The following is a 26861-nucleotide window of genomic DNA, read 5'->3' on the forward strand; positions in this document are numbered from 1 at the left end:
ATGGAACAGATAGAATACTAAAAGCATTTTCCTACCAAAAGCCTTTAAAGTCTCATTTATTGCAATGCAAGATATTGACAGCTGGATTCTATGCACAGTTAGGTATACAGCTTTTAAATTGTAACTCTGCATGTGAATCCATCCTAGGTGTGAGACTTCCCCACTGAAATCAGTGGGACTTAAATGCTTTATTTGAGGTAACAATCCTGGGCTTGCTGTCTTGGAGAGCAGATGGGATTTGTTCCCTAATAATCATGCATAGTGTTGGCCTTCTGTTTTTGCTACATAGGTTTGTTAACATTGGCAGAGGATGGATGCAAAGGTTTTTCCAATTTTTATAGTTTAACTGGGGATAAGAATGTTTCATGAAAACAAAGCCACTTTAAAATTGTTGACACAAGTTTTTTTTTTAAAAAAAATTTAAGCGATTGAAACACTTGTTGTTATATGCCTTCAAGTCAAACTTTAAGATTAACCTCTCATAGAGTTTTCTTGGCAAGCTCTATTCAGTGGAAATTTACCATTGCCTTCCTCTAAGGATGAAAACATGGGACTTGTGCAAGGTCATGCAGTGCACTTCTATGGCTGAGCTAGACGTTTAAACCCTGGTCTCCCAGAGTCCTAGTTCAACACTCAAGTCACTACACCACATTGGTTTTGTGATTAAAATGCTTTTATCATATTTATAATGTCCCAGTAACACCAGCAACGTATAAGTTCTGATATCTAATAAATTTGGAAGCTGCTTTATACCAGGTGTATTAATTGGTCCATCTATATCCTAAACTTGACCACCCATGCAAACTAAGAATGGGTGGTCAAGTTTAGGATATAGAAATAAATAAAATTCAGCTGTGTAGCCCAGCTGCATGCTTATTCAGAAGCAAGTCCCACTCAGTAGGATAGGACACTGCCAAGTAACTTAAGATCAGGGGTTCTCAACATTTGCTCTTCCAGCTGTTTTGTACTTCAGCTCCCAGAAGCTTCCACCAGCATGGCAAACATTGGTGGATTTTGGAAACAGAAGTCCAAGTCATCTGAAAGACCAAACATAGAGATTGCAGTTTTGATATATTGTCCAATCTTAGATATGTTTAACTGGAAATGTCCAGCTGCAGTGAATATGACCTACTTCCAGATGTCTTTTTAAAAATTGCAGCTTAAAGCTGCAATCCAATGTGCACTTTCCTGTGTGTAAGCCACTGACCTTAGTGGCAACAAGTTTAATGTAAACAGGAACAGGATTTCAGGAAACTTGGCCTAACACCACGAGGGAAACTTTACATTCTGAGAGCCACGAGTTTTCTAATTAAACTTCATCCTGTTGTGCTTCTTTTATCCATATAAAGGATCAGCAAAATTGACAATGAAGTCCAATGGATGGATCACTGGCCACTTAGTATCTGCTGACGGCTGGGGTTGTTGCAAGGCATACTGAACCTTGCTCATATTCTGTTACACACGCTGAATAATTTAACTGAATTGATTATACCTTAACTCCAAGAGATTTCAAATATCCTCAATTCCTTTTTAAATTTAGAACACATTGGCATCCTGTGGGGATCTAGTTAGAAAAGTGGGCCATGCAAGGTGAAGGCAGCTCTCTTCTGTTCTTATCTCTCATACTATTTGACAGCCTGCAGATATGGCATACAATTACTGCATATCTAAGTTAGCACCAGAAAAGCAGTGATCTAGATGAGGATTGCAGTGTGTTTAACCTCACTACTGTGTAATCCTTATCAGTATTACTGATGCAAGGGGGGGGGGGGCTTTAGTATCCTTGCCGTCCAGCGATCCTTCTCAAAATCCTTGTTCCTTAGCTGCTGTGATCAGTGGGAAAATAGATGTTTTTGTCAGTTTTGTGTGCAGGGTAGTAGCAGAAAGGTTAGACTTTCCTATTTCACACTGCTAAAAGCTGTCTGTTTCTGGCAACTTGGATAAGAAAGGTATGTGAGTTGCCCCAGGCTTCTAGGGCCCACAGATTGCTCACATGTGTCTTAAAGGTTCAAGTTTGCAAGCTTGCATGTGCTGTTAGTTGTCACTTTGAAAATCATACATTCACAGCATGAAGCAACAGTGTGCAAAGTGCAGTTATCCATAGCCAGGTAATATCAAGACTTGATTCCTGCAGTGTGTTGCACATGGATGTGGGCTTTTCTGGAATACTATTCAGAAACTGCAGATGCTTCAGGATATGCTGTCCAGATTGTTGACTAGTGCATAGCACAAGAGTTGCCAGTATTTCAAAGGTTTTATCTGGCTTTGTTTCTGCAAAAAAATAAAAAAAATAAAAAATAAAAAAAATGATGGTACTGATCTGAAAAACTGTATTTGACTTGGGACCAAAAGAGTAACCAATGGATCACATTCCCCCCACAAGTACCTGCCCATACAGGTTCAGAGCACCAATATCTGGTTCAAAGGTCCTGTACATAGGGAAATGATGAAGCTGGCAAGATCCAGTGAGTCACATCTGTATCCAATGGTGTAATTCTGTACTTGATACTAGAAGAACTGGGACTTTCTTTCCCTTTTCATCCCTGCTGCAGTCCTCTGTAATGCCAAAAACCTATGTACCAGAGAGTTCCCCAGTTCTCCAGAGTATTGGGGAGGGGAGAGACTGATACTGTTGGAAGCAGTAGAATCCAGTGCAAGTATACAGGTATTCACATATCGTGGTCAATAGCCTAAATCCAATTCCTAGTCCAAATTGGAAGAAACCCACTGAATCAGTAGATTTACATCAATGATGATTGGGATTAGCAGTTGGATGTAAATCAAAGCCCTCTCTGACAACCTTGAAAAAGTTACTTTTTAAAAATAACTCCAAGCATTTCTTGCCAGGAGCTATGATAGCCAGAGGATTCTTGGAGGAGTAGTTCAAAAAAGTAGCCTTTTAAAACCTCTGTTAATACAGTACCCTGACAATGTAATGTTTTCTCCAGTCAGGTTCTTCTGCCAACTTGCTCTATTTTTGATTTGTGTGTGTGCATGCCCTCAAGCCATTGTGGCAACCTCATGAATTTCATAGGGTTTTTCAAGACAAGGAATACTAATTGGTTTTACCAGTTACTTTCTTTCCTCTGTGTGTATATGTATGCACACATTTTAGATTGTATACCTCTGGCAGGACCCACTGTTTTCAGTTGTTGTAAAATGCCATGTAAACTGATGGCACTATGTAAATAAACAGTAATAGTAATAATAATAAATGTAGTCTACAGCACCCATTATTGGTTGGTGGTTTCTCATCTAAGTACTAACCAGCATTGATGCTGCTTAACTTCCAAGCTCAGAAAGGATTTAGTACCTTTAGGGTATTTCTCACCAGCTCTCTGTGGATTAGATCCTTTTGCAGCTTTGCTTTATTTTATCTTCCTTAGGAGTTTATCATACTGGGGCTAATTTTAGTGATAAAGAGAGATTAAAGTGCATTTAAAGCATCCCACAAATAAAGCAAAAATGGTGAGTAATTGCATGAATGATTATTGTCTAAAGTAAAAAGATTCACCTTAATGCTTCTTTGTGACCACTTTAATGGTGGGTTTTGTGCGATGTCGTGTGAAATCGTTTCGTGTAATTACGTGATTTTTCCAGGATATTCACGGGATAAACTCACAATTTCCTTTGTGTGATAAACACCTAAGTTATAAGTCTATCACACTTACCTTGGAAAAATGTTGAGCAAAAGAGGATATATACATAGGTTTGTGCTGTTCCATACTGCTTTTACAGTCTCACCTGACAATTTCATTGTTTATTACTAGTGTCTGTAATTGCATTATTATTAGTTTATTGACATATACACTTCAAAATGTTATTATTATTATTTGTAAGCTGCCTTTAAAAACCTGTACTGCAGATGCTTCAGGATATGCTGTCCAGATTGTTGACTAGTGCATAGCACAATAAAAAACACAATAACATCCAAAAAATCACAAAACAGCAATAGTTTTATTGGGCCAAACAAAGTGCACAAAAACATGATGCAAGCTTTTGGTGCTTCTCTGGCTTCTTCATCAGGCAAAGGTGTTAAAAACCAGACAGCAGAAGGAAAAATATGGCAGTTTTTTAGTCACAGGCATGCATTTTGTCAAGCTGTTGTTGTTCTCAGTTACGATGCCTAATATAAAAAAATAAAAAAGTGAACACCCACCAGGTAAATAACAGCCAAGTTAAAACAAGATTGAATTGATCCACCTAAATACTGTAAAATGTGTGCATTTCCAGACATTAGTAGTTTTATCCACTGGTGGCTTTTGTACATTCCTCCCACTATATATGCAAAATCCACAAAACAGTGATCTGTTTATTGAAACAACCCAAATGCACAAAATACATGCTGCAAACTTTTGATGCTCCACTGGCTTCTTCATCAGGCAAAGGTGCTAAAAATCATACAGGAGGGAGAAAACGATGACAGTGTTAGTCCCAATCCTGTATTTTGTAGCTGTTCTCAGTTCAAGTAGTATGGAGGGAAATTTATGTAGGCAGGCCCCTCTTCCTGGCCATGTGGGTACTCCAGGAAATAAAGTTCCATTAGCAAGACCAAAAGAGATGTTTCTCTTGAGATATATGCATTTATGGCTATTGCTTTTTCAATAACTTTTAAAAATATGCTATTATATACTATATTGGCCATGAAACCCACTGGGTGATCTTGGGCAAGTCACATTTTCTCAGCTTACAAGATGGCAATGGCAAGCCCCTTTGGAAGAAACTTGTCAAGAAAGCCCCGTAATAGGTTCACCTTAGGATTTTCATAAGTCAGAAATGACTTGAATGCACACAACAACAAAACAGTATATTTTTATGTGTGTGTTTCAATAAATGTATATAAATATCAATAGTGATTTTTAAAAATTGCCACTATATATATGTGAAGCAGCGTGACATAGTGGTTTGAGTGTTGGACTGGGACTCGGAGACCAGGGCTCAGATCCCGTCTCGGCCATGTAAACCCCCTGGGTGACTTTAGGCTTTTTTAAAATTGCCACTACATATGCTATATATATGTTTTTCAATATTAGATAGATAGATAGATAGATGATAGATAGATAGATATTCAATACTGATTTTTTAAATTGCCACTCTGTCTGCGTTTATTCCTATTGCTTTTCACCGTTTATCCATCCATCTTTCCCTCCCTCTTTCCCTCCTTTTTTGGTCCCAAGTGGGGCTTGACTTTCTCCCATCTCCCTCCTCCTGGAAGGCGGTGACAGTGTTCCTGAAAGTCCACTTCTAGGAAGCCCAGGGGCCACTTGCTATTTTTACTTGGCTGGCGCTGAGTGTGAATCCGGAGGCAGAGGTGTGGCATTTCCTCTGGGGATGAAGGAAAATCACTATGCAAAGGGATCTTGTGAAAGAAAAAAAGGTGGTAGCAGGAGCTTTCCTAGACTTTCAGGGTGACCAGACGTCCTCCTTTTCTAGGACCTGGCCTACATTCCAGCATTCTGTCCAGGAAGAATTCCAAAAGGAATTTTGAGCATGGCTAAGAAGCATGGATTTAATATTTCTATGAAGTGTTTTGAGCTCTGGGTGACCAGAGGTCCTCTTTTATCAGCACCTGCCCTCTATTTTAGCTTTCTTCTGTCCAGGAGGCTTTCCAAAATGTCATCTATTTGGAGCATGGAGTAATATTTCTAGGGAGTTTATCACACTAATTTTGGCATTAAAGAGAGATTAAAGTGCATTTAAAGCATCCCACAAATAAAATGAAAAATTGAAAGTAATTGCGCGCATTACACAAATAAAGCAGTATAGGAAATGCATTGTTACTGAAATCTCGAAAGAAAAAAAATAGGTGTGTGCTAATGCTTTTTTGTGACCACTTTAATGGTGGGTTTTGTGAGACGATGTGTGAAATCGTTTCGCATAATTACGTGATTTTTCGGGGATATTCACAGGATAAACTCCCAATCTATTTTGTGTGATATGCTTTTAGCTTTTCTTTGGAAAGAAGCTGAAGTCTAGGAAAGCTTCTGCTACTAACCCCTGTCTTTTAGTTCCTCTCAAAGGTGCTGCAAGATCCCTTTGCATACAAATAGGTGGATGAGAGGAGCAAAGGAAAGGTCATCCAAACACACTATTTGTTTTTGTCAGGCTGGATTCCAGAGCAATCTACTTGCCCTTTTGCAGAAAATCAGAGCCAAGGGTCCAAAACACACTTGCAGAAATAATCCAGTTTGAGACATCTTTAACTGCCATGGCTCAGTGCTAGGGAATCCTGGGAATTGCAGTAAAGTCACACTGGGTGACCCTGTGTGTGTCACACACTCTCAGCCTCAGAAATTGGGTAACAAAACCCCATGATAGGTTCGCCTTAGGGTCGCCATAAGTCAGGAAGGACTTGAAGGCACACAACAACAACAACAACAACAACAACCAAACAACAAGCGTCTTGTTTATTTGAAGGAAGAGGCCAGCTAAAAAGAATTGCAGGGGAATAAAAAACTCCCAAAAACTCTTTCCTCCTAAGCTTGGAAGAGACTGAAATAATGAGGCAAAGCTTAAAGAGAGGGAGGGCCTGGGGCTGTTTCCATTTCATTTCCTGAATCCTGAAGGAAGAGCATTATTTTCGCTCCTCAGTCTTTCTTTCCTTTTCCAATAGTGGTCAGTGGGGAGGAAAACAGGCACGAGATGCAAAGTATACTAATATCCCAAATCCACAAGACAGGGATATCTAAAGGTATCACTGTTCTGTGGATTTGGGATGTGGTTGTACTTTGCTGCTGTTGTTGTGTGCCTTCAAGTCCTTCCTGACTTATGGGTCAGTGAACCTATCATGGGGTTTTCTGGCCGTTTCTTCAAATGGGAGGAAAATGGGTTTGCCATTCTTTTCTTCTGAGGCTGAGAGAGTGTGACTTGAATAAGGTCACCCAGTGGGTTTACATGGCTGAACCAGAATCCAAACCCTGGTCTCCAGAGTCCTAGTCCAAGGCTCAAATCACTAGCCACGTTGGCTACTATATCCTTAGCCCCTTGGGCAAACCCAGGGTGACCAGAGGCCCTCCATTTCAACCTTCTGTCCAGGAGGAATTCCAGCCAAACCTCCTCCATGTTGAGCACGACTCAGGAGCATGAACTTTAATACTTCTAGGAGTGTTTTGAGCTTTTGTTTGGCCACATCCTCCATTTCCCCCCCTGAAACATCCTCCAACATTATTTTTGGCAGTGCCTTGTCCTCCTTTGAGTTGAGGAGGACTCCTGGGCAAAGAAGTAAGAAGTGGCCACCCATCCTCCACACAAAAAGAGAGAGTTCAATGCCTTTTTATTGGGAGAGAGGCAGTGTGGTGTAGTGGCTTTTGTTGGTCCCCAAACTGTGCCCTTTAAGAGGTTTTGGACTTCAGCTCCCAGAAGCCTCAGCCATGTTGGCCAATAGTCTGGGATTCTGGGAGCTGGAGTCCAAAAGCCCTTAAAGAATAGAGTTTGGGGCCTACTAGGAATGTCTCTTTTGTCAAACCAGGGTTAAGCCTGGAGGGGGGAATAAAACAACCCACTGGCAGCGCTTTAACTCTTTGTTTGGTTCTTTGCTATGGAATTCTGGGAGGTGGAGTTTGTTGTGGGCCCAAAGCAGAACAAACTCCAACTCCCAGAATTCCATAGCAAACAGACAAAGGGTTAAAGCGCTGCCAAACCGGGTTATCTCTCCAGTGTGGAAGCAGAGGCCTTATTCCCTGCGGGCCTCCCCTCCAGGCCCGCCTCATCCCGACTGGAGGGAGGCAGGGAAAGAGGAAGGGGTAGGCCGGGGAAGGAGGGAGGGAGGGAGGCGGAGAGAGGGAAGAAGGAGGGCCTGGTCTGGGCGGAGGGCGGAGGAGGGACCCCGATCTCTCGTTGAGGCCGCCGCCGGGCTGCTGGTGGGGCCTTGGGGAGGAGAGAGGAGGCAGCGACCCCGGGGCTGGAGCCCGAAGGACCCCGAGAAGGACGCCAAGGAAGGGAGGGAAGCAGGGAAAGGAGGAGGGAGGGAGCCTCCGAGACAAAGAGCCGAGGAGGGAAGCCCTCTCTCTCTTTCCCGCCTCCTCCTCCTCCTCCTCCTCTTTCTGCTGCTGCTGCCATTCTTCCTCCGCCGGAGAGTTGAGGAGGCAGGCGCCCAGTGAGGAGAGCCCGAGGCGGCCCCAGGGCCAGCGCCTCCCAGCGAAGGTAGGCAGCACAAGGGCAGAGCAGCAGGGCACGAACTTAGGGGAGTTGGAGGGCAGGGGATCGGGGCAAAGCCCGGCCGGCCTCCCCTTCCTACCCCCCCTTCCCTTTCCCCTCCTCCGCCTTTTCCCGTCCCATCGCCGCCGGGCCTAGAGAGGAAGCCCCGGGGGAAGGAGGGAGGAAAGAAGAAGGGGGAAAGAAGGAAAGGAAGGGAGGAGAGAAAGAAGGAAAGGGAGGGAAAGAAGGAAGGAGCGAAAGAAGGAAGGGAAAGGAGGGAGGGGGGAACGAAGAAAAGAAGGGAGGGAAAGAGAAGAATGAAGAAGGGAAAGTAGGAAGGAAGGAGGGAGGCAGGGAAGGAAGGAAGGAGAGAGAGGAAGAAAGGGAGGGAAGGAAGGAAGGAAGGAGAAAAAGTAGGAGGGAAAAAGAGAGTGAGGGAAGGGGGGAAGGAATGAGGGAGGGAGGCAAGGAAAAGAAGGAAGGAAAGAAAGACAGGAAGAGGGAGGGAGGGAGGGGAGCCTGAGGCCCATGCCTCCTCCTCCTCCTCCTCCTCCCTTCTGGCCTTCCTGGGGTTTTTGTTGTGAGAGGGGCATTTTGAGGGGGGTCCCCTCAGAGGCTGAGCAGAGGAAGATCGAAATGAGGGACTTGTGTGGGAGGGGAGGGAAGGGGGTTAACCTGAATTGCGAGGCTCCCTGGAGAAAACTCTGTGTGTGTGTGTGTGTGTGAACTATTGTTGTTGCAAAGGAGGGCAGGGTGTGCTGTTTCCCGGGGAGTGTGCCTGCCTTTCCTCCGAAGGCAATGGGAGGGAGGGGGGTCTGGAAAGGAAAGAAAGAAAGGGCTGGGCTTGTTTGCCCAGGGGCTCCTCCAAGGGTCCCAGTGGAAGAAGAAGGTGTGGGTGGGAAGGAGCCAAAATACCCTCCAAACACTTCAGCTGGAAATAGATTTGCTGCCTGGGACTGGGAGTGAAGGAAAGGGAAAGGGGTGTTGGAAACCACATCCAGGTTTTGGACTCCATTATGGGCTGAGAGAAGCAGGGAGGAGTTCAAGCATTGTGTCCACCAACCCCCTGGTTCCCTTTCTGGTGTGGAGTAAAGATGGAGCAGCAGTGGCACATGCTCCTGGATTATATATGGTCAAGGCAGCTGCTGGTTTGTATCAGGGTGGGGAATGGAGGCCTCTTGGCATGGAAGGGGGTTGGTGCCTAAAGAGTGTGCTGGTTTTCCTCCCTTCTCCCTTTCTCAGACATACGAAAATAATAACCCTTCACTTGCCTCACATGCTAGTTTCACAGAGCACTCTTGTAAAGGCTGAGTACTGTTGTTATTTTGGGCAGACAGTCAGCTCTTGCTTTTGTTGTTGTTTTGCCTTCAAGACCTTTCCGTCTGATCCATTTCCCCCTTTCTTCTTCACATAAGATTGCAGCCTTGTTATGGTTTAAATTAGAATACTTTTTGGACAGGGAGGAGGACACAAAATATACTGTCTTCCATTTGCACTCACATTGTACCCATGGATCGTCCTAAATTACTGAAATCAGTGTTAGAAATAATCTTCCATCTGTACGTTTGCACTCACGTTGTACCCGTGGATCTTCTTAAATTACTGAAATCAGTGTTCTTTGTTCATCTTTACCTTGAAGCATTTCTGACTTTATGCAGAGGTGTGCCCAGGTACACTCTGCAGGAAGATGCAGCCAGGGCTTGCACACCTGTATGATAGACTTGTCAGTTGAATCCACATTTTATTTCTATTTTTCTTGGTGTGGGCTGATTGGAGGCTGTGGTTCCTTCTCAAACATTGATCCAGGGCCAAAGGCAGCAGTTTTCTATGCTGGCATTTTTATGTCCCCCTAAAAGGATGAACGATGCTGGGTATTCAAATTGCAGTTTCCAGGAGGATGGTGGTACTGTGAGGGCTGCTTTCCCTACCATTTAAACACAGGGAAAGTGACATCTGGTACAACCCCTACTTCACATCAAGCTTTCTGAATTCATCTTGCAAGTGTTCTCCTATTTTTTCATTGTATGGTATCATTTTTGTTGTGAACTGCTGTCAAGCTGACTTCGACTTAAGGCAACCCTATGAATAAGGGACCTCCAGGACACTCACCCTATCATGGACAGCTCTGCTCAGGTCTTGCAGAATCAAGGCCATGGATTAAGTCTATCCATCTGGAATGCAGTCTTCTTTTCCTACTATCTTCTACCTTACAAAGCATTATTGTCTTTTCTAGTGAGTCATGTCTTCTTATGATGTCCAAAGTACGACAGTCTCGGTTTGGCCATTGTGGTTTCTAGGGAGATTTCAGATGTGATTTGCTCTAGGACCCATTTCTTTGTCTTTTTAGCAGTCCATATTATTACTGCTTTTAAATATTGAGTCTGGACTTTCTATGCTAGAAGTAGGAGAAAGGAAGGCCACAGACTTGACTTTGAATTATTGCCAGAAGGGGCAGGGCCAGCCTGCTAAAGATACCCTCCTCATACCATCTTAACTAAGGAACAACATAATACAGTCATCTGGTTAACATCTCCAATTGCTTTTCTCCTGTTTTGTTTGTAACACCTTGCCAGAAGAAGAAGGCATGGAGCTTCAAAAGCTTGCAACAAGTATATTACGTGTTTCAGTCGGCCAGGAAAGGTATCACTGTTTGGTGGATTTTTGTTTGAATTTACATAAATAACTGACTGATTATTTTCATTCATATGGAAACCATTACAGTGTTCTTTGGGGAACTGAAGAGCAAAAAATATTTGTATCTAAGTCAGCCCTGTTGGGTTTTTTTTCTCTTGGCAACAGAACTCTGAGATCTTGCCCTTCTTTATTTTCACAGTGTTAAGTTGCATCAGTGTATCATTGTCTCTCTGTCTGCAGAAGATAAATTATGCTAGTAGATAAATATGTGCTGACTGGTTATTGATGCTTTAATGACTTGAGTAACCAGGGTCAAGAACAGGGCCTGTCCCCACCCCAGCTGTGTCCCCACTTGGAAATCCTTTGCTTTCTTTCATGTCCAATTCCTTTCTGTAAAAGGTCCTGCACTGAAGGCCAGTATAACACAGTGGGCCCCTGGTATCTACTGGGGTTTGGTTTTGGATACCAAAATCTGTGGATGCGCAAGTCCCATTAAATACAATGGGTGTAATAAAATAGCTTCCCTTATATAAAATGGCAAAATCAAGGTTTGCTTTTTGGGGAATATATATATTTCCAAGGCATGGATGCTGGAATATGTGGATAAAGAATCCATGGATATGGAGGGTCAACTGTACTCAGTTTTGTCAATGGATGGTTCACCTCTGTTGGCAGGTAACTTACTATAAGTAGTCTTTTCCATACATGTCCTTTATCTTGTCATCAGATTTCATTAAGTCATGCAGCACCTGGTTGTAGATTAGGTCAGCCCAGCTTCTCTGCTTCAGGCGTAGGTGTGATGAGTAAGGATGTGGTTAAATGGCCATTATGGTTTTGGGAAAAGACTGGAATTCCTCATCGCTTCCTTCGTCCTTCAAGCTTTAATAACTGGTTTTCAGCTAGTTGTTAAGTAAAAGCAAATAAGACTCTGTAAGTGCCTTGGACATAAATGAACAGTCAGAAATCTCAAGCAGTTCATTTGAAATGTGAAGGGATATGTTCTAAATAAAAGGAATTTAGTGTTTGCTTAGGATGACATTGAGAGTCCAATATTTACAACCCATGTTTTAGGCCTGTTCAGGCTTAGGCCTTCTTCAGCAAGGTCTTCTTCAGCAGGTGGAGGATACTCAGGTAATGTACTCTGAAATGCCTACATTGACTTCAGATGGACATTTTAGTCACTCTGTCTGTGTGTATGTGTATGTGTATGTGTACACACACACACAGTCACACACACCCCCGGGTGCACAGATCTGGTATCCGCACACTTGAATATACGCAGAGGGGTGACCTCCACTGTTTGCAGTGGCGCATGTGCCATTGCTGTGCACACAGGGACATGCTCCATTCAAGCCTATATGGCTTGAATAAGTGTGAGCCTCCATTTTCGCGGGGGGGGGGGAACAGATCCCACACAAAAATGGGGGGGGGACCAAGTAAATATCACTTGTATATGAGAATGTAGCACTGATTATTTGAGATTTTCTGTTAGATTGAGTAACTTTATTAAATAAAATCTGTTACTTGGATTGAAGTATATTTTAAAAATTGAAATCCATATCGTAGGGTTAATTTATAGACCCTGTAACAACTGTTCAAAGTTGATATCTTTTCTCATTATTTCCCTTTTACTCACTAATACTGACGAGTATTTAATGGTCAGTTGAAATGATATTGTTTAGTGTATAGCATCTCTATTTGTTTACTGAAAATTAGCTAATCCTCTGCAGTGCTGCTTAAAACAGTTATGGCTTGGGCTGCTTTTCTCAGTGATTTGTTTGCGAGAAGCAGTCTAGTGTGGGGTTTATAAAACAGGTTTCACTTTTAAAACAATATTTCATATAGCAACTGGAATCCCAAATACATTCACCTGAAATTAATGGGACTTTTACTTACACTAGGACTCGGGCTAGTTAGAACTGTATAGAGCAGATTGTAAATTGTTTAAGAGGGTACTATAGCATTTTTTTTGTTTTTCTATTGTGTATTATGTTGAGGACCTTCTGTGATTGGTTTTTATTAAATAGCAATGAGTAGTAATAAGAGTAAAACCATGTTTATTTTACTGCGGTGTAAAAGAGAATGCTGGATTGTTTCTGCATGAGAAAGAGTCTGACAATCTTAATTTCTGAAAAATACTAGCCAACAGTTCGGTATTGGTAAATATTGGTTACTACTACTGCTACTACTACTAATCTTTTTACTAGCCTCTTCCTCTGGATTAAGGTGGAGAACAACTATAATCAGACACATTAAAGCAATGAAAATTTGTGACAGTGGGTATAGTGTTAGGAATAATGAGGGAAATGGAAATGTATGAGTAAACTGGTAATTGTTTAAAAGTGTTTTGTGCACTGAGAAATAAAGTAAAAAAAATATATCGCCTAAAACTTTTGCATGTTTTTAAAGGCATTGCTCTTTTAAGTTGTAAGCCCCTTTTTGTCCCCGTTTTTTTTTGGGGGGGGGGAATTGGGATATAAATGTAATAGCAATAACAGAAATACTGTATGCAGCTGACCTAGGTAGGACCAAAATTGTTGAAATGTAATATGTTTATATGTAATATTTTTCTTCCTGTAGTGTAGATAATTACATTTGGACCCCATGCCAAACCATGTTTCTGTACAATGAAATGAATTTAATTTTCTCTTGGGTTTTCATGTTCCTCTTCTCCCTTTGCAGGAAGGGAGAAGAGGAAAATAGCAAAAACATTTCTTTCTGTTTTTAGTTCCTCAGATGTATCTGAGGAAGTAGGATCAAGTCTATGAAAGCTCATGCTTCCTGCTTCTTTCTTTCAGTTAATCTCCTGGGTGCTACAAGATCACTTTGTATACACTGTAAAGGTGACAGTGTGTAATATTTTTTCCTAGTTAATTAATTTCTATTTTTTTCCTGATTAAAAATGGTTTCCTTATTGGGACGAACATGTGAAGTGCCTCTGTAGAATGGCAAGTCAACACAGGATGAAGAATCAGTAGTCAATATTTAGATGTCTGGTAATTTCTCTCTTGAAACAATTGGCTGAAATCTTCCCCAAAGTAATGTATTAAATAGAAGCAAAAGACAAAGTGACTTGGCTTTTCTAGTCACAGTTCTGTTGTGGTTCTAGTCTGACAGTTGTATAAGTGGATGGGTGTGCTTCTAGTAGGCTTGTATAAGGAGATCTCATTCTGCAAACAGTTCCCAGATGACATGACAGTCCATAGTGCTCCTTATTTGATACTTGGCCTCAGCTCTTCCCCCAACATTGGTCACCTCTATCTTTCTGCAGTCTCATGGAAATTCACTGCTAGATCTTTTCACTCCAGTAGACAGGGTTCCTGCCTGTGACTCAGTTTAAAAGATTCCAAATCTTGGATTGGCTGTAGCTCAGTGGAGGACAGATTCTTTGCACATGTGAGGTCTAAGATTGTGTTTTGAGCATCTTCAAATAGGACTGAGGAAAATCTTGCTGAAATCCTGGAGAGCCATTTCTAGTCTGTGGCCACAGTTGCATGACACAGGGAGTTTGGGATCTACACAACTTTCTGTGAGCAAACATCATACTCAGTTGCTCTTGGTTGCCACAGCATCACCTAAACATCCTATGTAACTGGCCTTTTGTGTGTGTGTGTGTGTGTTTTGGTTGTGGTTTATTTATCTTGTGCAAACCCATGTGCAACTTCTGCTCTGATTTCTGTTTCTGTGCCAGCAAACCAAAAAAAGGAATCTACAGTTTGTTTTAGGTTTCTTTATCGTACCCTACTTTGTTTGGGGGGAAGAGAATAAGATTGGAAAAGCAGGTACACCTGCCTTTGCATGATATAAAGCAGTTGAGCATGCCGCTTGTCCATGGTAAGTGAGGGCTCCCTGTATTGTCATGTGGTGTGAACTGGACGCATGTCAATAGTGCTAGGCTAGGTGAACCAGTGGTCTGATCAATATCATATAGTCCTGTATAATTATGGTCCTATATAAGATTATCAAATAAAGAAGAAATGTCTGTAATATATTTTCTGTTTTAAAGCGATTCATTAGAATGACACATTTTGATTTTTAAGAATGTTCCATTTGACAAAATTACCTCTGTTTTAATTAAGAATCTACATTATTAAAGATGTAATTGAATTCAATCAATTTTTCTTTGTATTTAAAACTTGGGAATGTGTTTTTCAAGCGTATATTGCACAGTGTGCATGTACCGTTTTAGACATTTATTGTTGGCAGTAGCAAAAATATTTTTCATCATTTATGCAATGATTTGCTATATAGGGTATTAAATAGTCCCAGAAATGGTTTTGAAGCCTAGTATAACTGCTAATGTGTCTTGGAATGAATTAATTTATGTGTGTTGGTGCATGCAAGAGGCAAGCATGACATAGTCCTGTTAGATAAACAAAAATAAGCACTTGAGATCTACTGATCATATTGATTACATCATCTATTGTCTTTATCAAATTGTCTTTATCAAACTATTCTGTGTGAATGAAAATTCTTTGGGGCACTATATCATTTTTTTCTGTGTAAAAATTTCAAAAAGTGCTATCGTTGAACCTGCAAACAAACAAGCAAAAAACCCCAAACAAAAGCTTTAAGTTATTCTTTCTAAACCCCCATTAAGTAGAATCTAGCCTTATTTCAATAAACAACTCATTAATACTTAAAATTCTTTGGAAAGTGATTGTAGTGATTGAAAGCCTTATTATAACTTATGATCCACCCTAGTTTTTTAGTGTGATATTAGGAGGTTTTTTTACTGAAATGATGATCCCAATAACTTTTAAAGATAAAAGAACGTGGAATACTTTCATATGCAGTAAATGTGAAGTCAGAAACTAGCATCCATTTTGTGTAGTGTCATTCTCCTGATCCACATTTCTCCTGCAGATTTAATTAGTTATATTTAATCATCTTGTCATGCATTATGCGCTAGTGTTTCACTGTATACTCAAACAGATAACTCTTTCTTCTTTGTATGAGGTCTGTCCTTTATCTATTGTATAGATAGATATAATCTTGCAGTCTTAGGAAAGATGCCACATGTTGAATTTTGTAGTTGTTTGAAACTAAAATAAATTAAAGAAAACATGAAAATTATAACAGGAAAATATTTCAAAATTGTGTCAGCATTGGCATAGAGGAGAGATGGTTCTGTTCAGAGTTGAGGATTAAACACAGATTTACAGATACCAATATAAGATAAGGTGACCAGATGACCAAGGATGTCCAAAGTTTTTCAGATACTGTAGTGGCTCTAAGAGACATTGGAATCAAATTGTTTATTAAAATGGAGCAGATTTGTTTCTGTGCTATAAATCATATATGCCATAAATTCTATTATGCTTTCTATGCTGTAAGTTCTGTATGCTATGCCATAACAAGCATACAATCATGCTGTTACTTATAATATATTGGATGAAAGCCAGTATTGAGAAAAATATTCACATTCTGAACACCAGAATTGGAAAACTTTCCACATAGGCAAGTTGTAAGCAGTTTAAGTACAGTGAACCCTTCCCATCCAGTTCGCTTCTGGAAACTCCCATGGACTGGAAAAAATGCAGAAGGTCAAGCCCCATGTTATTCAGTGGGTGGTGACGTGTGCATGCCACCATTAGATAATTTGGAGCATGGCAATCTGTGGATGGTCTACTCCATAGATTGCTATCTTGCCAATAGGGCAGGCCCACACAACACACACACACACACAGACTGTAATGTATACTTTAAGCTGTCACTCACAATGAATGAATCCAATTTAGCTGAACGGGATTAACTTTGCTTCAAATTGCATAAAATAGAATAAGTAGGTGTGATACCACACCAGGTGTGGCTTCAGACAACCTGCTGCCATATCTCTGCCTACTTTCATCACATTGTAGTATTAATCATAGAAGGAAGTTGGTCATGATGTCTTCAGGCTTCAACTTTCTTTGTTACATAAAATGCAAAGGCTATTGGATTCCTTTTTCCAGTCAGTGTGCAAATCCTACTGTACTGTACTGTGTAGTGCACAAAACACTACTAATTGTAAAATATATATGTTATGTTTTCCAGTGGGCATTTATTTATTCAATTTTATCTGTTGCACTTCCTAAATACATAGTAGGTGATTCTCTATTCCCTCCTCCTAATTTTTATCCTCACAAGAACAAAGAGTTTATCAACAGCTGTTGAATTCTGCTGCTAAACACAAGTTTCTAACTATTATTAGTCTATAGTTCAGAGCATCTAGTCCATCTTTATGATATTTTAGCACAGTGTCAAAAGTTCTCTGAAATATTCTTTATATGGTTCTAAAATACTTATTGCTGCATTTACTTGTTGGATTGTAGGGTAAATATTAGTCACAGTTTTTTCAGAGCATCTACTTTCTTACTGGCTTGTTGCATTAAAGATCATTTTAGGCTTTACTGAGCAAAGGTCTATAAAGGGCTCTTTGTATATTTGAAAGACTGTGTGTATTATATATGAATTGGAATGTGACATATCAGTACATCGGGTACTTTTAGTGTAAATTAAAATATTTCATGTACTTTGGAAGCTTCCAGTTAACCTAGGATAGTGTTACAGTTGATAATCTTACAGTAAATTAGTGGAGAATCATCTTCATTTCTGATTAATGAAAAAGTTAGTAGTCAGGAAATGATCCAGAATTAGACGCTAGAACAGTCAGTGTTATATTAGACAGCTGAGCATGGCAATACATTTTGTTCTTTTTACCACCTACACTTAATCCGTTTTGGAGGATGACTGAAATAAATGGTGTTTTTTATTGGCTCTTGTCTGTGTGATCAATCCGCATGCCTTCATCCTAAATCAAGGAAACCATAGTGACAAAGTTGAAATAATTCAGAAGGGATGTAGGATTTTCAAACCATATTCTAAAGTTATTCAGAGGTGAAATATGATGGATTGTCTGCAGAGGTGGCTCCACACACTAGCAGAAGGCATAGCTGTTCATGAAGAGCCGGGCACATGCTTTTTCATCAGTTCTCCTATAATTGTGACATTCTCTGGACAGCTGCTTGTGATAGTAGAAGGAACTACCATAACTCTATGAGATTTTGCAGAGAGCTGCTGTAAGTGTGAGGATTGGGAAAAGGCATGTGCTGTCTTTTAAGGAGCATACTGCATGAACTGTACTTGACACCAAATCGACCTCATGTATAAGTCAAGGACAGGTTTTGGAGCCAAATTAATAGATTTGTGAATGAGTTTAGGGTAAAACTTAATGGTATGTAGCAAAGAATGTAAAGGATGAAGGAAAGGGAAATGATGCCAAAGAACTTACAAAATTATGGCAAGAAAACCCTAAAGGCTGGATGGATGAGGAAGAAACTACAGGAAATGGTGGCTGTGTGATGCGAAGGGGGACCAGGCATAGACAGGGCTAAGAAAACAAAAACATGTCAAAAAGGATGAAAAGGCAAAACAAAGAAAACAGCAATTTACATTAGCAATCATTATAGCCTTTAATGTGATAACTTTGCCTGATTTTAATCTAGAAAAAAAATCATATACAAATGTCTTGTTCAGATCCTTCAAAGCCTGATTCCTTTTGGCGCTCCTTTGAGAGGAAGCCCCAAAGAGCTGCCACTGCTGCCACTCTTCCATCCAGGCATTCGCAAAGGTCAGAAGCCACAAAATGGCAGAGAGAATGGGGGGGGGGGCATTGCTTCTTTTAGGTGCTCTCGGGATGAACTTCTTGGCTTTTGCCACTCTACTCAGAGAAGGGGATAGTTCATTTTTTATTTTTTTTATAAGAATTAAGGTACAGTACTTACACTGATTTGTGGATAAGTCAGCTTTGGTTTTTTTTTGGGGGGGGGTTAATTTTTTGACTAACATCTGTAGACTTATACATAAGTACGTATATACAGTAAGTGGTTTCCAGTGTTACCCAACCATAGCTCAGCCCTTGTTGTTAAGTTTGGTTTGCTAATAGTATTTTTTCTTTTTAATTTTTTTTCAAAAAATTATTAACATTGAGAAAGGATCTTGGAGCAAAATAGACGGTCAAAAGGAGTCAGCTTCCCAGTGGACTGGGTGCATAGCATTCAGACAGTAGCATGCCCCCATTCCTCTGGGAAGTCGCATGGCCAAGTGTATGTATGGCGGATCCACAGTGTTTCGGTAGCTCAGCGTTTACACATGATGCGCCAAAGAAATGCTGAAAAACAGCGGCCATGGCCACAAAGGCACCCTTTCCCCAGCACAAAAAAGAGTGGCTTTCTGCTGCTCCTTTTTGTGCCGGGAAAAGGCCGGGTTGGGGATGTGGTGTGCGGTTGCCACAGCTCCAACCTGGCAAGCAAAGAGGCAGCAGTAAACTGCGCCTTACCCGCTGTCTGTTTCACCCCTTAGTTAACAAACAGTCTTCTGGTATAACAAAAGCAGGAAGATAAAAATTCAGAGAGGAAAACTAACCATATTAGTCATAAGTCTCTGTAAAAGCTGTCTGAATGACCAAATAAAAATTCATTTATAAATTTAATCTATACATCATTCTTTCAAATGTTGCAAATATTTTTAATTCTTCTATCCATTGGATTGCAGATGGAGAAAAATTATCTTTCCAATAACAAAGCCTTAACCATTTAGCAGTCAAAAGGGCATGAAAAGTCCACTTTTGTTGGCCATTTGTTAACTGCCAAGAAACAGGTAAATAATTCAAAAGAACAAGCACACCCCTGAACATCAAAGAAGTTTCAAAAACTAAACTTACATATGTGATTACTTCTTCTTAAAATGTTGTTAGTATGGGACAACTCCACATTTCCAACAGTTTACTGATTTAGAAAGCCCATTCTTAAATAGATACTGTGGCAACCAATGTACCTGGAAAAAGCAATTTCTGCTGTATAAGACATAGTGGGAGATCTATAGCCATTGTAGTTATAGATGTTAAAACAGATAGCCATTGATCAGTCAGAACTGCGTGTTCCAATAGTCTTTTCTTGCATTACACCTTGCATGTCATATTTATTAAGTGATAACAGAAATTTATATAAATTGTTAGTTTGGGTACTTGGTTGGCCTCAGTTAATGTCTCAAATATTAAACCAACCTTCAATGCAGCTGCAGGGTCACATCTGGAATGTAACAAATGTTTCCAATGTAAATATTTCCATTTAGCTGATAAGGATAGTTTAAATGGCTCCTTCTACATTTAAAAAAGTAACTGTAATTCTAGGAAATCGTGTTTTTTGGCTTACAAGGCAGTGTTTCATCCTTTTTTAACAGGGGTGTGAGGAGCTTTTACTTATTTTAGTAGCTAAGCATAGGCTTATGTTGCAATCATAAACTGATAGATATCTCTCACTCTTGATCAAGATGAAAGTGAATAAGCCAATCCTGTAGGATTCGTCGTTTAGATCATAAAAACATCAACACTGCTGTAGGAAGATCGTAGATTCAAGAGAAGGTAGAAATTGCTAGCTTCTTGATGCGATAAACAGTATCCTCTTGAAAGGAAGTTATTTTGTTTTCCGGCTTTAGTAGTGGTTAACATTTACTAATCCTTAAAGGAAGTAATCAAAACATTTTAAACATCTGATCTTTGCTTTGACAGGTTGGGAAAGGAATACTGGAATGTATAATGAGACAGCAGCTAGTTGACGAAACTAGGTCAGACTGAATACCTTGGTGTGTATTCAGATGCTTGGTTTATTTAGACTCTTGAGCTGCCTTTGTATAACATCTCTTTATATTGGAATCCCCATATGAGAGAAGGAGAGGATTTTCAAAGTTAATAACTCAGAAAATAACACATACCATCTGGAACTAGAAATATACTGAATTAATTAGGATTGTCTTCTTTAACCTCAACACATATATTGCAAATGCATGTCCCTAACTGATGGTATGAAATGTAAGTATGAAGAGCTGTATCTGTTTATGCCCTTGCACCCATAGCATGGTGTCTGACACTGCATGGTTTTAGACTTCCATGCCGCCTCAGACCCTCCATTTAGAGGGCTGGGGGACTCCGCAGAGTAGAATTCGTGCAGAGGACTGTGGAGGAAAGAAAGAAAAATCCTATCATGCAAGCTGATATCCATTTATATGTTGATGAATTTCATCCATACATTTTCTATAGTGTTTGAGAATATACCCCAGATAGTATTTTATAAAAAAACCTACAGTATTGCATAAAGTCTGGATGATGGAATGGGATTGGTGTTCTGTGTTGTTGTTGTGTGCCCTGGATTCATTTCTGACTTACGGTGACACAAATGTGAACCAATACCAGGGTTTTCTGAGAGCTCAGAGTGTTGGACTTGCCCAAGGTCATGAAGTGGGCTTTTATGGCTGATCAAGTAATCAGCCAAGGACAACAGCATCCATTTCTTGTATCAAAGTTCTGCAGTCTTTAAAAACTTATTTTAACGTGTTAGAACATTTGTGTGTGTGCATTACAGTGATAGAATTTATATTGGGGGGAAATGGATGATGAGATACATATAGAGTAACAGTTCTGAGAGCAGAGACTAGCATGTCTTTACAATAGATATAATCTAGTTTGTTTATTCTAATTTTGCTTTCATTTTTTCTAAAGAAGTGCAGGAGTCCAGTAGTTCATCTGTTTGTTTTGCTTCCTTTATGCTTCTGTTAAAAGAAAATGACAAAGGAGCAGAATATCTTCTTCATAGGTGATGGTTGCTTAAGGACCCATTTCCATAGTTTTCTGTCTAGTTGTTGCCGGTTACTATAACATAGGTGTAAAGTTGTAATTTACACTGAACATCTTGGTCAAACCTGATGGGTTAACAATTTTCCATCAGTTTATACTGGAAGGAGAAAGTGAATGGGACAGTATCCTCTAAATAGTGGTCTCCAAACTGTGCCCTTTAAGAGATTTTGGATTTCACCTCCCAGAAGCCTCAGCCTTGTTGGCCAATACAGTAGTCTTGAATTTTGGGAGCTGACGTGCAAGATCTCTTAAAGAGCACAAGTTGGGGACTAATGATCTAAACCAAATTCTGAGATAGATTTTAAATGATATCATAATCCTTTTGTGTACCAAAGTTAAAATGTGAAAACGGGTTCGGCTTGAACCTGTTTTCTGTATAATGGTAAGAAAGTATCAGACATGAAGTGGCTATCGAGAATAGTTGTCATGGGTTAGGACTATCAGTAAGAATTAAGGTGTAAAACAAGCTCTTTGATATCAGCCATTCATTCAAGTGCAATAGGTGGGTGCAAATCATATCAATAGATTATGCCCTATGTAGTGAATTAAATTAATCTAGAGGGAGGTCTTTGTGTACTTTATAAGCAAATGCTTTTCTGTGTTCTTTCTCATCTCCATCGCAAGTTAATGATAGACACATTCTTTCTTTTTTGTTTAGTAGTTGCAGTGTACGTTTTCTGTATTTCCTACTCAGTTGTTCACCATTCTTTAATTTATGCTGGCATACTTATTTTAGGAACTTAATTTTTCTACAGAAACACAACCTAGATGTTTATCTTCCACTTAAGGTCTGTTCTTGACTGAGAAGTTAATCTCTTACTACTGTTAAAACTCATTTGTAGGTGCTTTTTTTTTTTTTTGGCAACTCTATAAGAAATGAGTAAGCAGTGTAAGACGTTGATGGTTTATTCTTCAGGACTTCATGATCCTGTGTTATTAGACTGGTTGCTGTATATTGGACGGCTGCTTTGTTCATGTTGATGGGGATGTAGGCGGTTGTGGTCCAGTACTTTCAGAGGACACCAGTTGGTAGATGCTGGTGTGACACGTAGGTAAAGATGGATCTCAAAAGTTTAAAGCTTCCTTCATATGTATTTGTAGCTTACTACCAATACAGGATGGTAGAACAAAGGAAACTGCCTAAGAAGTATATCAGTGATAGCTTTTCATTGTCCTTATGAGTGCATTAATCACACAAGAGCCATATGGAAATGCACCATAGGGAAGCAACTCCCATGATATTGTAGCTGTGTGTGAAGGAGTACAAGAGTCCCAACTGTGTGTGATGGTAACAACACTGTTAGCATTAATGTATGTTTTCTAAAAGTTTAATAGTGGTGTTCCCCTCCCTATTTTCATTGGCTCTGGAATATGCAGTGAGGATTTTTTAAACTGTCTCTTGCCAGCTGTAATCTTAATACGGGTTGAATCTCCCTTACTGGAATTCCAAAATATTCCAAAAACCAAAACTTTTTCTGTGGGCAGCTGAGATAGTGATACTATTGCTTTCTGATGGTTCAAGCGTAGACAAACTTTATTTTACGAGTATGCACAAAATTATTAAAAATATTGTAGCAAATTACCTCACACTATGTTTATAAATGAATTTTGTATTTAAACTTGGGTTTCATTTCCAGGTTATCCCATTATGTACATACAGTATGTGAGCCAGGGTAGTGTAGTGATTTGAACATTCAAATGTGACTCTGGAGACCAGGGTTCAAATCCTGAGTCAGCCCTGTTAACCCACTGGGTGACCTTATGCAAGTCACATTTTCTCAGCCAGAGGATGACAGTGGCAAACCCCCTCTGAAGAAACATGCCCAAAAATTCCTATGATAGAGTTGTCTTAGGGTGATCACAAGCTGGAAATGACTTGAAAGCATACAACAACATATAGTACTGCATATACAAATACAAATATTTCAAAACCCTCAAAATATCAGAAATCCAAACATCTTTGGGAGATTCAGCCAAAATCATCTTGTTATTGTATCTTCATGTCGATACTGACTTAGGTATCCACCATAGAGTTTTCTTATCAAGATCTATTCAGAGGATGTTTGCCATTGCCTTCCTTGTGGATGAGAGCATGAAGCTTGCCCAGGGATATACGCTACTGTGTGTGTACAGATTCGGACCTTTGTCTCCCGGAGTTCTAGTCCGATCTCAAATCAGATGGTCAAATCACTCTCAAACATATTACCTACTCCATTGCCATTAACTTTGGAAAAATGTTCAAAGTGGCTACCCCCAAAGTACAGTTGGCCATTCATATTCATGGAGGTTCTATTCCAGAGGCCCCCCCCCCTTTGCATAGCAAGTTCCGTGGGGCCTCATGTCCTGTACTCTTCCATGGCGGTGCAACATGCACACAGGCACGTGTACACACCACCACTGAAGAGAATGGAGCAAAGCCACCTGCAGATGCTCCAATTCATGGATGGCAATCCCATGGATAGGAAGAGCCCATTTGTTCCTATTGGTATAATTGCATGTAGTTTGACTAAGCAGGTGTAATACATACTTCTGAATATGTTGTATAGAAGGGATGAGGTATAAGGTAGTCTGTACTGCAAAGACAACATGCATATGCATATTCAATGCCTTTTGTAATGTTGTGAAATCAAGATGTTTTAAACTATAACTCTATTGGAAGTTAGTTTATTTGAGGATGATGGGAATCATCTGGATATTGCCAGGTTGGCTTAGGCTGTACGCAATGAGTCACTAATACTTTGCGTGAACTGCTGTAAGGGCTCCTATATTTTATATATACATATATTTATATTTATTTATATTTATCCCAAATCTTTTAATGAAAAATTGGTGGTTGAATAAACTTGCTTATGAAAGAGAGATTTACTTTCCTTTGGCTTGTCTATTTTTTAAAACCATCCCTTGTACACCATTTGGTGTCTTCGGTTGAGATCGATCATTGATGTGTGAAATGACCAAATTATTACAATGGACATTTTGTGAAGAAATATATTTTCATGTGTCACTAAGAGCAGTGGTGTTAATATACCAAAAGTGGCAATTGTTTATGCTTCTGTTTTTGAAATGTAGTGATCTATCATCTTTCTTAGTGGCAGGTTTTTTAAAAAGTATTTGGCAAACATGCAAACACAAACAGCAGAATAAAATAACCAGTGTGGGAAAAATTATCCTTAAAAAGTTCACAGGCATTTGAAATGTTTTACTGATGACTAACCAAAAGACAAAACCATATTTACAAGCGTGATATGCCACATATTAAGAGCTGAAGATTTTACTCAGCTGGCAGAATGAAAGAATTTGCTGTAGATGATGTGTGCACACAATTCTAATTTCCATTTTATAAATGTGATTTATTTCCTTTTCTCCTATGCCTACCAAACCATACTTTTAACCTCTGCTTTATTGTAAGACTGAATTGAGGCAGTTGCCATATAAAAGTAATTGCTGATAAAATCTAGTGATCTATCAAATTAAATGTGTAAAAATGATATTTAGAATTTGCCCTTGACTATTAGATTTGGCGATAAATGTATTAACTATAAAATATTGCTTATTTATATTGCTGCACAAAGAAGAGTAAGCAGTAGACAGCTCATGTGTATTTTATACAGAGTCAAATCGTGTTCTTTGTTGTTGTGTTTTTTTAACAACCCTTGTATTATCTAGCAGGGTCTTAGAGCATTTAATGGTTATGGGGGGGGGAGGCATTGGCAGTTGTAGTTCAGTCCACTTTTGAACAAAGACAAGTATCCTTTGTTATGCTTGTTATTATTCCTAGTAACTCTGTAGATAGAAGGAAGCATGCAGAAATAACAGCAGCACACATAATGCATATTTGTGCAGTTAGGGATTCTACAGATTTTGGTACAGGTGGGAATAATTTCACCACAAAAATACTTGTGTGCTTCAGCTTACAGAATTATGTAAAATGCCAAACCTTGAGGGGTCCCTAGCCTGAATGATGAAAATGAGAATCAAGTTAGTAATTGAAAGTGAATATTTCAAATAACCTCTGGGTTTGTTACTTCTCATTTACAGCCATACAAACCATTTTACACTGTCTTACAAGGACATTGTTCCCAACATGTTATGTTATTCTGCTGATCGGAGTAATGTGAATAAGTCAGATTTGAAGAACTCTACCTTAACATTCCCTGATGCTCTCCATTTAGCTGCTGCCAGATGTGTGCACTTCATTATGAGTGTTCTCCTTGTGAAATTTCTGCTTGTTTCCTTTTTGGAGCCCTGTGTCCTAATAGTACATAATTTGATTGCCACGTATTGATTTTTGTCATGTAGAAAATATTAACTGCATCACAGATTATTTCACTTCATCATGGATCCCTCTCTTCCCTAGAAATAAAAATATAAATTAATGTGATTCTAAAGAGGTTTCTCAGCCTCTAGGCTTCTTGTACAGAAACTTCAGGGACAAGGAAGCCTTTTCTTTCCTGCTGACTTTTTTAAAAATATGATAGTTATTTAAAGTGCTAGGTTTAACATGTATTTATTTATTCATTACCTATGTAGGAATGAATACTCCCCCCTTTCTCACTGAACTTTACTTTTGGTCTGTCTTTGTATACTGCTGCTTGCCTAAGGCATGTGAATGTGTCATGTGTTTGCAAAAGGCTGATCTGAACATGTGAAATCAGTTTATACCAGTTTGATCTTTATTTTGAATAGTATGCACAAGGAGTTATGGTCCTATATAAATGTCACAGTGTAGTTTTTATATAGAACAAAATGTTGTATATAAAACTCATGCTAATTTTCTTTAAAAAGCTAAAGATTATTTGGCTCCTTCAGATATTTGGGCAAATTATTCCCAAATTTGTTGAAATCCAGAATGTTGCATCCTACTACAGATATGAACAAAGGAGATTTACTGTTGCTATGAGCACTTCAAAGTTTAATTTCAGTACTTTATCATTTACTTTGGGTGACTCTTAGCATCTTCTTCACAGTGTTTATGATATAGGTAATCATTTTAACATTTTAAAACATAGTCCATTTTATCTTTACATCTGTTTTCCTCCCCTTTCCCAATACAGTAACATAAAAGTGATCTCATTACAGAGAACTGCCAAGATAATACTATATCACCAACTTTTGATGGATCAAGGTTGCTTTGAACTGTTCAGTAGGTCATCCTCTTTGTATTCAAACATCATTCTTTCCCCCCCCTCAGGGTATGAACTGTTTTTCATTAGAACTGTTATAGTCGTTCTCTGTGGTAGAATTTCAAGCGATTTCTAACCAACAAATACAAGACAAACAACTAGCAATAGCTCAGGACCATGGGCTGCCCCAACATATTGTTAGCTTAACACGTGTACTATGTATGACACACTTTTGATTTGGTTTCTGTGCCAGATAAACATGTGGGTAGTAATCTGGAAGAGTGTGTGTATGTTTC

At 39.5% G+C, this 26861-nt stretch overlaps 1 protein-coding gene across 4 annotated transcripts in view; it reads left to right on the plus strand.

The window, feature by feature from the left end:
• The first annotated feature begins 7791 nt into the window (after positions 1–7791).
• Positions 7792–26861, plus strand: part of NCK2 (NCK adaptor protein 2) — a 78932-nt gene continuing 59862 nt past the window's right edge. For all 4 annotated transcript variants that reach the window (XM_042458653.1, XM_042458656.1, XM_042458655.1 and 1 more), the window contains exon 1: positions 7792–8142. The gene's annotated coding sequence lies outside the window, so the exon portion shown is untranslated. The remainder of the gene's footprint in view (positions 8143–26861) is intronic.

This window comes from Sceloporus undulatus, chromosome 3, assembly GCF_019175285.1.
Source record: "Sceloporus undulatus isolate JIND9_A2432 ecotype Alabama chromosome 3, SceUnd_v1.1, whole genome shotgun sequence".
NCBI lineage: Eukaryota > Metazoa > Chordata > Lepidosauria > Squamata > Phrynosomatidae > Sceloporus > Sceloporus undulatus.